At 43.9% G+C, this 11,255-nt stretch overlaps 2 long non-coding RNA genes and 1 pseudogene across 2 annotated transcripts; all 3 read right to left on the bottom strand.

Moving 5' to 3' along the window:
• Window positions 1-321: 321 nt before the first annotated feature.
• Window positions 322-1,144, bottom strand: LOC123117424 (uncharacterized). Its single transcript, XR_006457369.1, has 3 exons — window positions 942-1,144; window positions 806-832; window positions 322-726 (listed from the first exon to the last, which is right to left on the bottom strand). It is a non-coding gene; the product is annotated as an uncharacterized lncRNA (long non-coding RNA).
• A 3,480-nt stretch (window positions 1,145-4,624) lies between these two features.
• Window positions 4,625-7,586, bottom strand: LOC123117425 (uncharacterized; annotated as a pseudogene).
• Window positions 7,587-8,057: 471 nt separating this feature from the next.
• LOC123117426 (uncharacterized) lies at window positions 8,058-11,051 on the bottom strand. Its single transcript, XR_006457370.1, has 3 exons — window positions 10,966-11,051; window positions 10,762-10,880; window positions 8,058-9,451 (listed from the first exon to the last, which is right to left on the bottom strand). It is a non-coding gene; the product is annotated as an uncharacterized lncRNA (long non-coding RNA).
• Window positions 11,052-11,255: the final 204 nt, after the last annotated feature.

An 11,255-nucleotide genomic window follows, 5' to 3' on the forward strand; every position in this document is an offset into this window, starting at 1 on the left:
CTGAGCCTTTTCCTTGTCATCTTCCTTTTCTTCTGTATCGGATCTCACGGAAGAGTCTTCAATGTCTGTTGTATCGGGGTTACGGTTACCACCTTCCTTGTCATCTTCCCTTTCTGCTGTATCGGAGCTCACGGAAGAGTCTTCACTGTCCTCATCCACCTCTTCTTTTTCTGCTTTATCGGAGTTCACAGGAGAGTCATCCATCTCTTCGGCGTGGACAGTCTCTGCCTCATCCATCACTACCTCTTCGGAGATCACGGGAGAGCCTTCAGTGTGCTCATCCATCTCTACAAGACTGCCTCGAGGAGAAACGTGGGCTTCGCGCTGATGGGCAGTGTCAGCTACAACGGCTAGAGTGCTGTCCTGGACAGTGTCTCGAGGAGAAACGTGGGCTTCAGACTGATGGGCAGTGTCAGCTACAACTATGCCCTCATCCATCTCTTCGTCCTGGACAGTGCCTCGAGGAGAAATGTCCTGGACAGTGTCAGCTATAACGGCACCCCGAAGTTCCTCAGCCTCGTTAGCATCAACTGTTGTGTGGGCATCGCACTGATTGGGACCCCAAAGTTCCTCAACCTTGTCAGTGTGTGGAGGAGGAACTTCCTCAACCTTGTCAGTGTCAGTACTGTGGGCAGTGTCAACTGTACTGTCAGCTTCATTGACTTTGGTCCTTGGATCATCCAGGAGGCGTTTTACAAGCTTCTTTCTGAACTTTAATACCTCAGCCTGCATATTTGAGGCATTAATTATTTGTTCTAGAATTTGAATAGAACAAAAATTAAAAAGAACAAGGCTTAGTGTTTACCTAGGTGATGCCATATATCTTCATTTCCTTACACCGTTCGATATATAATAAAACATGAAATCCACAATCAAAACTACAACAATTGCAATTGATTACCACATAATTATTTGTTCTAGAATTTGAGGTATCCACTTACTTGTTGTCTTGAGGCTCAACATCTGGAATTTCGTGAGCATACGAAGAGATGTCGATGTCGTGCTTACTCAAATATGACTCCAGCTCCTTTAACACAGTATTTGCCTGCTTTTGATGGAAACCTGGAGCAGAGTCAAGGACATACTTCGTCTTCATCTTGACGGAAACAACAACCAAGGAAATGTGACCATCATCAATAATTGGAGCAAGTATCTGAAAAAACACTACTGTCAAACTCAGACATGGAAAATTTTCATATGTAATCAACAATAAACAGGAAGAGAATAATTGGTAGTGTTGCAATTGCAGAGGATGCAAAGGCTTTGGAATCAGAAATATACAAAAAGAACAATGCTCCTTAATGCTATACAATGGGACATAACATTATGTCACTATCTTCCCGGTGTTTCTTGAAAGGAGGCGCTTGCCAATAATGCAAGAAAAGATTATCAAGAACTTAATGAACGCAAATACAGCATACCCTGCCCCACAGAGGCAAATGAAAAGATCAGATGACCACAAGACAAGGATGACTAATTAGTGTGGCAACATGCCAACAACCTTGATCAACCCTGGAACCATGCTGACCACAGAAAGTAGGAGATCAACAGATGCTTGGTTCAGATTGATACTTGAACCCCAGATGCCCTTCAAGAAAAAGAGTTCCAAATCAAAGAATATGCAGTCAACTGAAAGAATGCTATTCAACTCTTTTTTTCTATCACACTAGTACAGAACCGGCCTTTAGTGCCGGTTCGTGACGGGCTTTAGTGCCGGTTCGCCAACCGGCACTAAAGAGTGGGGACTAAAGGTCCCCTCCCTTTAGTACCGGTTCGTCACGAACCAGCGCTAAAGTGCCACCACGTTGCACGAGCCAGGCCCGTTTGCGTGGAGTCATATTTGAGTAAGCACGGCATCGACATCTCTTCGTATGCTCACGAAATTCCAGATGTTGAGCCTCAAGACAACAAGTAAGCGGATACCTCAAATTCTAGAACAAATAATTATTTGGTAATCAATTGCAATTGTTGCAGTTTTGATTGTGGATTTCATCTTTTATTATATATCGAACGGTTTAAGGAAATGAAGATATATGGCATCACCCAGGTAAACACTAAGCCTATGAGTGTTGACTTACATACTCAACATTTTTGCCTTCATACCGGCATATGTGAAATGCTAGATTTTTTTTTGCAGATCAAGAAACTCGAGGATAGTTGTTATGCAGCAGAAAAGGTTTATAACATGGAAACGGATTACAAACTGGACAAAGGTATTGAAGATGATGTTTTTGACGATGAGGCTGACAATGACATTGGACACCTTGTAGAGGTTGATGTAAACAATAAAGAAAAGGGCAGTGAGGTTGACACATTTGAAGGCTTAAAACAGCAGGTAAGTCAAATACAAAAATTGTCCTCTTCTATATTCTTTATCTCTATTTCAACTTATTTGAAATACTAATATTTTCTACTTGTTCAGCTGCAAAATCTTCATTGCTTTCAGAACCAATATAAAAAAGCATGTGAATTTATAGCGAAGAGGAAAGCTGCAATTCCGAAAGAGTTGGGAATTGCTAGAGTACAACTTGCCCAATGAGGTTCTTGAAAAAGTGGCATCCCATGCTCTGATCCAGAATAGGGATTACTCCAATAATATAATAGCTTTTGCGAAACTATTGGTTAAATCCCTTGATGTGATCAAGTCAATTGATTGCATGGGAATCAAGAAGAAAAAATTGTCGAAGGGTCATCGCAAAGTGAATGCAAGCAGTGACTTGGTCCAGTTAACAATTGAAGGTTTCGAAAAGTGGGTCCGATATGAATATCCTGCTGGCGATGATTAAAAGGATTCCAATGCTAGTCTTTACTGTTCTGACCTTTGTTCCTTAGAAGGGGCCTTTGTCAGTGACAGAGTACTTGAAATGTACACTGGGTAAGTATCGCTCTTTTGGGATGAAACGTTTCTAGGTTCCTCTTTGTTCCCTTTTTTACAGCTCATTTATTTAACTCTTGTAGATATTTCAATGGAATTTTCCCATCTCTTGATTTGCCAAGTGAAATATTGCAACAATATCATGTTTGAAGCTAGTTACAAAGGATCTTCTCTTGCACTTGGAACTATGTTTTCATGGAAATTATGTTTTCTTGGTAATGAAATGGGGAGTACATATTTCTTAAGATGTTCATTTCAACTTCTTACGCCTGAAACATGTTATTTATTTTAATTGATACCACGTGCATTGCAGGTGCACTATTACTAGTATACATACAAGCAACATAACAACACAATGAAAGACAATACTTGGACCATACGGAGGCCCCCCCCCCCGGCCCCCGCGTCGTCCGCTTCGGGCGACTCGGGCGGCGACTAGGGTTTCCTCGTCGCGCCGCCGATCCCTCACCCTTCCTCCCTCGCCGCCACCTGAGAAAGCCGCCGGATCCGCTCGTGCGGTCGCCCGTGAAGGTGGCGGCGAGGCTTCGGTCGCTCCCTCCTCGAGGAGGACCTTGGATCTTGGGCGGCGGCCCTTCTTGGCGAGGCGGCGGCGCCTTCGCGGCCGGCGTCGTCCGCGGGTGAGCTCTGGCCAGCGGCCTCGACCACGCGGGTGGTGAGACGACGGCGGGTGGCGGCGGCGGCGCGGAGGTCTTCCCCGCCTCGTCAGATCTGAAGGTGGCTCCTTTCCCCTGTCTCCCTCGTCCCCGCCACTTCTCGCCTGCCTCCCTCCGAGCGCCGGTTTGATGTGGATGGGTGACCGGTGGTCTGGTTTTGGGCCGCGGGAAACCGCTGGCCGGCGTGGCCGGCCTGGCAGCAGCGATGTTCCCGACGCCGTCTCCTCCTTGGAGGTGCCGCAGAGGCCCTCCCCTTTCCACCCCTGCTCCTCCTCCCGGGTGAAAGCCCAAAATCCGGCTTGGATTGGGCGGCGACGGCGCGCTGTGCGTCGTGCTCTTCCTTGGGGGCGCCGCCTGGGGAGGGATGCGTTCAGGTGAGGGGTTCATGGTCGGAGCTTGGGTGGCTTGGGTGGTCCGGTGACGATGGGGCCACTAGGTTCGGCATGGCTGTAGGCGTTTGGCTGCCTGGCAATGCTCCTCGGTGGCATGTCGGCTCTCCTGATGCCCCTGCTGCCTTTCTTCAGTAGCCGCACCTGGTGGTTTTCCTGCAGCTCTCAGGCGCTCTAGGTTGTGGCGAGGCGGCAGTTGTGGAGAGCTCGAAAGTTCAAGTGGTGATGTGCTGCGGCTGCTCCAGGTCCTGAAGCTATCACGTCCCCTGCTCTAGGGTGAGCGTCTCTCAAGTCCGCCGGGTACGGCGCCTTGCGAGCCATGGCGAGAGGGAAGGGTCCCTCTGCGGCGAGAGAGACGGCGGATGTGTAATGTCTTTCTACTTGGGCGCTGGTCGGGCTCACTTTCCACACTTTGTTGCAAGCAGGTCCTCGGCGTGCTCGTGTGTGCCTCATCCCTAGATGGTTTGTTTGGCTGTAGTCTTCGGCTAGGACAAGCTTGTTCTTTGTGTTTGTGCGAACCGTTGAGTTGTAAGCCTCCTAGAGTGTCCCCTTGTATCGTTCGGTCGTGGGGTCTGTGTGTGTCTGTATCTCCTGGCCGGTTGATGGCTTTGTTAATTCAAAGCCGGGCTCTTCGCGAGCCTTCGTTCTAAAAAAAAGACAATACTTAACATGAGGTGGATAGTCACCTTCTGTACTTAAATGCCATGTGCATGGGGGAAGCTGTCATGTACTTCTTCACGGACACACAGTTTTTCAGCTTGAAGTGATCCAGTCCTCAGACCATGCCATGGCTGCAGAACTCTCCTACACATATCACATCATTGATCATTCAATATATTTACTAACAATAGATCAACTAGAAATATAGATGACATAAAACTACATAGAACTAAACATGTGAGACAAGTAACATCAGCTACACAGAACCCAGGGTAGCAAAAGCAAGTTTGGTAACACCCGAGGAACCGTGACCAGCATATATTAAGGGGATTAGAACTGCTTAGTCGCAGCTAGTGGCTACAACAAATAGCTGGTTTCTGGTGGCTCAGATGAATAGGATGTGACCCTCCTATCAGCGGTTAATACTCGAACGAGCCAACCGTGTAGCCATCGTGGCTGCCACTGATCAGTTGGGTAGTGGCAGCATAATTTTAGCATCTCCCAAGTATCCATCCAATAAACTTATCAATTTAAGAACCATAAAATGTTAGCTACGACCTATGATATCCTAATTTCAATCTCAAGTCCTGACCTAATATCTTCACAATAAAGAAATGATAAGAGAGTGGTAAAAAATTGTTTAGTATCTTGGCAACATGCGACTGAACTAAATAAATTCCAAGTAATACAAGTAAGAACTTTAATACATACCCAAATTCATTGAAGTGCTTTAAGCATTTCTGGAGGATAGTGATTGGTAAGAAAGGAGCTCCATCCTTATAAAAAAAGCTCATGCCTATGAATTTTCCATCAGCAGCAATAATGGGGCTCCCAATTCCAGCCTAGCACAGAATACAATGGCTGTGAACATGCTTTGTTTAGAATAATATATTTCATATTTAGGTACGCTATATAATATTGTTCAATATGAACAATTTTGAAGATATTATGTATGAATATCTTACTAATGCGAACAAAAAAGTCCTGCTCTAGTCATATTACCAGTTTCTTTTTATTAATCTTTCTATGGAGCGATAAAAGATTACGGTAAATACCTTTGTGTCCTTACAAGTAAATGCCATGAGTTGCTGGCAATCGAATTTGCAAGTTTTGTACAACAGTGTCCCACCTGTAGCCATTAATTCTCCAGATTCGAAAACTCGTCCATAGCTACCAGTTTACTTTGGGAGAATTTGACAATTATTTGACAATAGCTAGCACCTCATTATGAAAGCATGCTGCACGAAGTTCTGGAAAAGCCTTGGTGTTCACAACAACAATATTATAATAAAGATCATATTTCCACAGTTTTCCTACAACAAGCTTGCCATTGGGCAGGCGCACCTTAATCTGCATGCAAGTACAAACTGTATCATCTTCATCTCATGGGCATAACAAAGCAATAGGATGGAAAATTGACTAGTAGCACTAACCTCCAGTTTATCAAGCATCTTACTTTCATCTTCAGAGGATCTAATCAAGCTCGCAGAGGTTAGAATGCTCATGCTGGATGTTGTGTGCTGTATGATTGTGCCTGTGCATGTTAACTGTCTAGTTTTACCTACACAGGATCAAAGTTTTTGTTACTGATTAACCTAAAAAACTTGGAATCCCTATAACCAAACGATTGCATTGTTACCCTTAAAAGCAGCAAGTGAAACAATGGATTGACATAGGCTCAAAGCAAGCAACTTAGTACTGGTTTGCTCTTCACTGTAGCCATCTAAATTTCCAAAGCAGAGCTCAAATGTATTCACCAAGCGCATGCCCCCTAATCGAAGAAACATACCATACCATGAGGGCTAGAATAAATATCTTGAAACATATGAAAATAACGGGAGGGGAGAATCATAAAAATGGAAAATAATAACTTGCCAGCAATCTTAGATGGCATAGGATAACCACGGGGAAGTAGGCTCTTGCGTAATATGCGTGAAAGGTCTGGTGCAATAGGTGAAAATGTGTATCAATTAGCATTCAGAGCCAATATGCAAGATAAAACTGGCACATGCCAAAACAAAAGGAATAACTTTTGGTCAGACAAGTTTCAACCAAACAAAAAAAAATAATCACATGAGTAACATGTTTCTGTCGAACAAGACTTTTAACATTGAACCAACCTAGCAAGCAATGTTTCATTTCATTAGTACATTTTTATGTTGCATATATTTTAAAATGATGTTTTCGTTTATCGGAAGAAATAATTTCAGGGATGTCCGATCCAATACTAGGATCGAACGCTTCCAATCCCTAGGTGTCCTCAAAACAAACAAACCATCCCTCGGAGGCGGAGAATCTGCAGGTAATGAACAAGTAATAGCATTAATAATATATTTTAACTAGTTCCATTATAATTCACAATTCAACAGGGACCAGGAATGGCTCACCTTCTCGGTTGGAGTTGGACTGTAAAGAAGCCTTTCTCTTCTTACATGTGCTTGCTTCTCCTCCCGTGCGTGTACATTCTTGATTCTTTGTAGGCATGTCCTGGACCTATAATGAAAGAATGCCCTAATTATTGGCATAGCATAGTTATAACTAAAAGCTCAAGTGGAAGTTGACCTATATCTAATGAAGATCCTGACTGCACCGTATGCTTTTAGGACTTTTTTTTGACGAAAAGGCAGGATCACTGTTTTTCATCGCGCTTAGAAGGAATAAAGGTTTACAAATTGCACGAGAAGTACAAGGGAGGGAGTTTAGGTCATATAGTTACATCAATCTGGTTCTAAGGGTCTTCCGGACAATTTTTTTTATCAGGACAAAAATTGCATGTAAATATATGATGTATTATGGTGTGAATCAGTAGAATATCGACCTTTAAGTTTCTCGTCATGAAATCTCAAGTCATGCTAGGAGAAACTCAGTAAACTCAGGTCATGCAAGGTACTATCCACCGGAAGCGTGACCGGCCCGCATCGGGCAGTGCATGCAAGAAGACGAAGAGAGGATGAGGCAGTAAACCAGTTTCCGCAAGACTCGCCAGAGACGTGGAAGAGAAACCAGGATGGCTGTCGGCGCAGATCGACGAAGCTATTAGTGCTTGAGAGGAGGGCAGAGGCGCGGCGACAGGGTGGGACGGGAAGCTGCGCCCCTTCCCGGGTAGTGCTCTCCGCCGCCAATAGGAGGGGGGATTGGGGACGGGGGCATGGCGCCGGGGAGTTGGCTATAGGGCTACGAAGAGGACGGCAATCCTTTTTCGGATGGCAAATTTTAGCAGATCCAGGGCCCGGCCCGGAAAATTCCAGCTGATAATGCGGGTTTTGCTTGTTTGACGGCCCGAACCACATATTGGGCTGGCCCGTAAAAAAATATGAGGCCGGCCTGATGAGCATGCCGGCTCGGCCCGCCATGGGCCAGCCATGGCACGGGCTAAACGGGTTGTGCCCAGCACGCGGCATGTCTAGGGCCGTACCTGTGCCTAGAGGTGGGGCACATGGGCCGGCACAAAATGGCCTATTATTTATATATACTAGATGATACCCCGTGCATTGCTGCGGAACTTTCTATCTTCTATGAGTGGATTTGGAGAAAAACTTGTGCCTAATGAATGAATAGGAAATATGGCATGAGCTTAAGATACAATGAGTTATTGATATTTACATTCGTATTGTTAAAGAATCTATATGTTTGTATGAACATAAAGAGATTTCACACTACAGTGTAGTTGTTTCAATCCTCATTTGTTCAAATTGGCAGGTAAGAGCACGGAAAGAATTTTAGTATAATGGATTGGATTATAATGACTTGGGAAAAAAATGAAATATGGACATAACAATAAACTATGGCGCCCATATGATTGTAGCGATAAAGAGCACCTAAAATTTAGCATCAAGCAAGGCATGAGCTAAAGCTGAGATATATGCTCCAAACATCCAGAGGTATCAAGCAATATTGTAAGCAAATAGTTAGTATAGCCTGAGAATGAGAACAATTTATATAAGCCTGGTAGCTGTAGGTTGTATTTTCTACACAGAATTCCCGACTTCGGATATTTTTATCTTTTTTGTTCCAACCAAAGCAACAATTTCTAAAAGGCTTGTAGATGTAGTAAATACCCAGCAAGTGCATGTTGACTTTTAATTTCATAAGCAGGCAGCACTGTATACAGAGCAACCAGAGCGGCAAGGATTAAAAGAAGAGAACATCTAGAGAGAAAAGTAAAGGTCAGGGGAGAGACAGAAGTATACACCATGCATCTTGTTAATCGATGAGTTTCTTACAATATGCAGCCTGCACTTTCTACTTACAGAACTGAAGCACAACTACTACATTTTTTTAAAGGAACAGAAATACAATTATGTATTACTAACAGGCCTGGGTTGTCCTTGGCGGCCTTGATTCTTGAAAGAACCTGAAATAAAGAATAAGATGGGGCTTGTACATACCAAACCTGCCAAATAGTTATATATGAATTTGGGAAGTAGGATTAGGTTGCACATCAAGAAGCGCTAATTCGTTGTCAGGCCCTTATCTGAAAAACAACATCCTCTCAAGAAACAAGACAAAGAAACATGAGCATCTGAGACTGGGCAATGACGGTCGAGCAAAATTGAATATTGATACGTACTCCCTCCGTAAACTAATATAAGAGCATTTAGAATACTAAAACAGTGATCTAAACGCTCTTATATTAGTTTACAAAGGGAGTATTAATCAAGCAAACAAAAGATGGAGAAGTAGAACATTGTGTACCTATAGCATGTACGGTTGCACATGGATAAAACTACTGAAGGACAGGAGTACATCGCCTTCAACTGTAGAAGCGTTATAGTCGTAGTCTCCTCGCCCAGTTAAACGTAGCAAGCACCTCAGAGTTATAGCAAGCGCCAACAAACATGATAATACCAGATCTGCAGAAACACCAAATCAAGCAAATCATGAGACAAGCAAACCAGATCCAGAACAGATCGAAGGCTCGAGCTCACCATCGATACACATGAAACCCAAAACTACAACAGTAAATAGGTGCATGAAGTGACCGGCCAATCATCAGAAGATATGCTCACGCTCTTCTTCAGGTTGGGTTTGCGGACTTTGATAGCGACAGCGAGGACACAGGTTTGGATGGGATGATTCGGCTGCACGGAGACGGCCGCATCGATCAATCCTATTCCTTCCACGGAAACGATGATGCATATCCAACGCGAGCGTAATAAAAAGAAAAGATTTGTTTTTGAGGTTTGTTTGATGCTGAGGTGGACTATTGATGACGTGGATAGCTTGCATGTTAAGATAAATACCATAGTGGGGATGGACTTCTTAAGTATACTAGACGACACCCCATGCGTTGCCGTGGGAGTTCTATCACTGCATAGGAGGACGATCATGGAGTGAAGAATAGTAAACCATGAAAAGAAATATAATATAGATTTGTTTGATTCATTTTAATGCAATTTTATGAAATCAGACATATATATTTGTCTGTTATAGAGTGTCTCCAATGGGAATTGAATGTATCTTTTATTTCGGAATTTTTTTTTCACTTACGTAAAAAGGAACATGTAGTCTGATAAGATTTGTCACATAATAATTGAAGATAATATAATTTGATTGGCTATTAGGAATGCATCTTGCCAGGAAACAAAGAGACTCCATGCCACTTAATTAATGGACGAGGCAAATCTTTTGCTTCATGTCAGATAATTTTGCGACCCTTACTATGTTAATGCGTCCAAATAGAAATTAGCTTCCACTGTTTACCTTGGTACATTTTTCAACAAAGAATAACATTGGTGTATAGAAAATGGCATAGTTCCTGAAAAATGTGGGCATGTGTTTTACTGAAATGCCTGGAAACCTGAAGGTGTGACTCAGGCGGTCAGGCCTGCCAAAAAAAACTAACATGGATGCAGGTTTGGTTATCTGTAAAAGGAACGCACACCCTTCAAAGGAAACGCACAAAATATGCACACATCTAGCAGCAACTCATGCATACATTTTAGAATTTGTGCATTTGTACATAACCTTGCCACAAACCAATCGCCAGTGTCAGAAATTACTAAAAGGGTGCAAAAGGAACATGCATATGCAGTTATATATGCATGCATTAGGAACCGCAAAGCACATGCATCAGTTATTCAGTACAGTACCGAAAGTTTAGGCACAGACGCCGAGATCTGGAGAAAGATCGAAGGGAGCAAACTCATCTTCATGCTCCTACCTTGGACGACAGAGGTGCTACTTGATTGGGATCAAGTAGACTTGCCCATGCTCTGCGCGGCATCCATCAGCGCGCCGCCAAACTACACCCTGCGGCCGCCGCACTCGTTCCCAGAGATCCTGATTTGGAATTAGAACTTCCAATAAAGTTGACTCAAAAAAATCAGTTAGATATGAAGATACAAGGAGGAAGGAGAGCCCGCACCTCTGGCGCAGATGATGCTGGAGGAGGACGTCGGGGATGTCACGTGTGGTTCACTAAGAGGTCAGATCAACGGCAAGGCGGGGGGGGGGGGGGGGGGGGGGGGGGCTTGGGCCAACATAGTTCGCACCGACGGCCATGGCTCTAGGCTCTAGGTCGACAACAGCATAAAGTGGAGAGCTGCATAAATAGAGGGAAGAAGAGGAGAATCACAAGGATCGCGGTGGATATTTATTGATTTGGGGAGATAAAAGGAACCATGGGTGGAAGGTAGAGGAAGAGATGAAACACCA

Source organism: Triticum aestivum, chromosome 5B, assembly GCF_018294505.1.
Source record: "Triticum aestivum cultivar Chinese Spring chromosome 5B, IWGSC CS RefSeq v2.1, whole genome shotgun sequence".
Taxonomy (NCBI): Eukaryota; Viridiplantae; Streptophyta; class Magnoliopsida; order Poales; family Poaceae; genus Triticum; species Triticum aestivum.